This window comes from Salarias fasciatus, chromosome 9 (genome assembly GCF_902148845.1).
Source record: "Salarias fasciatus chromosome 9, fSalaFa1.1, whole genome shotgun sequence".
In the NCBI taxonomy this organism is placed as follows: domain Eukaryota; kingdom Metazoa; phylum Chordata; class Actinopteri; order Blenniiformes; family Blenniidae; genus Salarias; species Salarias fasciatus.
In genome coordinates, this window is record NC_043753.1 from 5,593,474 (window position 1) to 5,597,576 (window position 4,103).

Sequence of the window (4,103 nt, forward strand, 5' to 3'; positions counted from 1 at the left end):
GCGTGCTGTGAGGCTGCAGGCTGCCTCTACTTATTACAGTGCTAAAGCCGGAGGTTAGCTGAGTGCGGGGGGCACCATGCTGCTGCGGTGGGCCGAACAAGGCTTTCTCTCCACGACACGACCTACTGGCGTCCATGTGATCCGCCTCGTGTGGGATGAAGAAGCCTGCACGACCTCCGATTTGGAATGCTATCAAATGAACTGTGCCACATGAACACGGTTAATTTCCGAGGTGTTTAATGAAAGCAGAGGAGAATCTGTGAGGAATGTCTTCACTTTCTGTCCGGACTGCTCACGAAAAGTGATGCTGCTCGATTAATTTAAAGGGTTCAGTAAACTGGTCCCAGAAGGTCTGAGCTGGACTCAGGTTTCACTCTGTCAAGTGTTCGCCGATCCGTTCGATTCAGACATGTAATGTTATGATCTGTTTGTGCGGTATTGGTTTAGTTAATCATTTGCAGCCATTAAAATGCAACTTATACAAATCAACCAGGGAAGCACTGATTCCACCTTTTCTTTTTCTTTACGGACAGTATCAGTTCTTTCTGTCATCTCCACATTTTAACCAATTCTGTGTGTTTTTCTTCATCGCATGATGTCCTGCAGCTCAGGTTCTGTGTTATATTGTTTTAGTTTTTTCATTTTATTCAAAAAACTTTAACTTTATTTTTCTCTGGATTGTTTTGGTTCCCATCATGGATCAACATAAAATGAATAAACTAATGTGTATGTTATCTTTCTTATTACAGTTCTCCCTTCACATGCAATATGGCTGCCAAACTCACAAGGCACACTTTAAAATCCAAGCTGAAATTGAGTTCACAGCCTAATGTGAGATCATTTCAGAGAGTTAAGAAATCTCCACTGGACTTCCTGCTATTAGGCCAAACTATTGTTATCAAGGCAATTTTTATCCTTCTATGTGGACAGAAAGTCATTTTGAGGCCGATTTTCAGGTTCGGGCTTGCTGCCGTCCGTGACCCTCCGACACACTCGGTCGCTGGAGTTTCTGTGGATCGTTCGCCCCTTCGATGCTCCATTGCTCACTGAGCTCATAGAGGACAGTGAAGTGGAACCCAGGGCCCATCGGAGCTGACTGATAAACCTCCCTCCATCCCATGCCGCCACGCTTTAGCATTCCAGCTGAGTGCCGGACCCGTCCTTATCTCCCGTGTGCCGAGCCCAACCATACCCACTATCAGGGAGTGGACCAAATGCCCTTTTTACATTCATTAAATAATATAATCCATACCATGGTCACTTCCAAACCCTCAGCGCTGTAGACCTGACACTCATGGAGTCATGGGTTAATATTGATTTGTCCTTACTGGATCAAACTGGACTTTGTGAGGTATTTTCATCCCTGTGTAAATTGCTAGCAGTCTCTTGAGTGATGCTTCTTCCTTTCCTCATCATCCGATGTCCATCCTTCCAGCTTCTGTCCAGCTTTATCCTCCTTCTGGAGCTCATCCCAGCTGACTCTGGAGTCGCCCGGACAAGTCACCACTCCACCACTTCACAAACACAGACGGAAGGACATTTCCCCAAGGGGGATTAAGAAAAATTAAAGAAGTACGATTCACACTCAGCCGGTTAAAAACTGCTTGAAATAGTGTTGTTTTCAACTTAGGTGTCAGATAAAGTTCCACATGCAGACAATGGTGCATGTTGAACGCAAGGAGAAAAAAAACAAAACTCCAACAAAGTGTACATTTATTGACTTGTTTTGCCATTTAGAACATTGTTCTCCTATGAACTGTGATCACTGTGAAAATGTTACTCCATGTTCCAGTTCTCCAAATTGGAAACAAATAACAGCTTGGAGCAAACCATTCTCCTTTACACAGGGCCATAGGCCATAATATTAAATAGAAAAACAAAGGTGGTTGATATTATCAGATATTGAATCGGTTTTGGCCAAATATCTCAATGAAAGATGACACTCAACCAACCAGTCAACTACCTACCCATCCAGACAACCAACTAACTAACTCAGAACAAACGCTGTTGATGGGAGATGTTCATGTGGGAAGAAAACTGCTGAACAAACCAACAAATCAACCAACCAACTACCTACCTACCCAACCAACCAACCAACCAACCAACAAACAATTAAACCAACCAACAAACCATTTAATCAATCAACTACCTACCCATTCATCCAACCAACCAACCAACCAATTCAAAACACATTAAAAACAACTAAGCAATCCAGCAACCACTAAACCAACCTACTGGACCATTCAACTTACCCACCAAACAACCAACAGTGACACACTGACGTGACAATGATTGACTTGAAGGGAAATAATTGTTTGGTTTATTATCAGCACAGCATGTGTATCTAGTCACTATTTCAATCATCTGTTGTCGAAATGAGAAAATATAAAATCCATGGAAATCCAGCGCTATAGCAGGGAAACCTCTCTGACTTGAATGAACTGGTGGCTCAGAACAAACGCTGTTGATGGGAGATGTTCATGTGGGAAGAAAACTGCTGAAAACACCAGAAAGCCCGATGCATGCGTGCTAATTGCTGCTCCGCTGAGTGCAGGGACGGAAGAGGCCGCAACGAAAAACACACAAACGAAGAGTGAACTGTGCTAGAAAGGAAGGGTGCGGTGAGAAGGGCCGAAAAGAAAAAGGACACGAGGCAGGAGTTGCATTCTGCTGTCCCCCCCTCTTTTGACTCCCGCCCTCCTCTCCCCTCCTCCTCCTCCTCCACTTATAAATAATGCAGAGCGCGGCGCCCCCCGGTGTTGTGAAGTGTTTGTTAATGGCCGTGCTAATTGCAATAAACAGGAGTGGTGTTTGAGACATCCAACAGGCACAACACTCCTAATTAGGCTGCGGCAGGCTGATGGGATCTGGGAGGACAGAGGAGGAAGGCGAGAGATGGAGGGAGGTCAGAGTGGGGGAGCAGGAGGGGAAAACACTTGTAGACATGATGAGGGGAGGAAGAAGAGAAGGAGGACGACATTGAGGGTGACAGAGGGAAGGGAGAGGGGAGAATTGTGGGTAACGTTGTAGAGGAAGAAAGAGAAAAATGCAAAGTCGTTGTCAGTGGAAAACTGAAGAGGAAGAGGAGGAGCCACGGGAAGGTCAGCTCATGCAGGTGAAGAGGTCTGATCATGGAGGAGCACTGAGCAAGAGGAAGACCGGCAGTAGACGAGGAGGTGATTATCCCTCCAGCACCCGATGACCAGCTCACACTCAAACCCATAATTACACCAAAGGTGAGCACACAGTGACTGACAGACGAGCTTATATACTCCAATTAAAGTATATGTGTGTTTTATTGGGGGATCGATCATCTACGACAGTGATTATTCAGGGGAGGTTCTGTTCACAGCGAGGCCCAGAAGCATCCAGTCGATGGAGCAAAGGGTGTGATGTGGAAAAGAGGGCAGAAGACTGACTTTCACCCTCCAGACTTACGTTCCAGTGTTTTTGGTCTGCGGTCGGTCTGGAGCAACGTCTACATCTGATAACGGAAGGAAAGCGTTGATTGAACGACCTGAGCCAAGAAAAGGTGTGAAAGGGTGGAACAAGTCAGACAATTCAAACATCTGTGAACACAATTACAATTTCAAATATGTTTTCTGTTTATTCAGAAGACGGGACAGATAGGCAAGGACATCTGTGAAAAGTCTATTTTTTTTGTCTTCCAGCAGCATTTTACACCGGCTCAAAATGAAAAAAGGCACCAAGGTTTCTGACACTGGCTTCGGAGTATTGAATTACTGAGGTATTAATCTTGTTGAAATGACAGCTCATCCATGTTGGAATGATTGTTTTGACCATCTTCAGTTGAGATGATTTTACCTGAGAGAGTCGGGTTTGGGGCACTCAGCCTCCATTACCACGCTGTTGCTGGGGAAGCAGTTGATGTGGTGAAGTTCTGTCTGACCCGTTGTAAAAGCGCTGTGGCTGCGGATGGGAAAGCAAGGAAAAACTAAGCTCGTCAATCTTAATTTTTCACTCAGCTCTCTACCCATTTGTGTGATTTACCAGCACACACACACACACACACACACACACACACACACACACACACACACACACACACACACACACACACACACGCACACGCACACAAAATC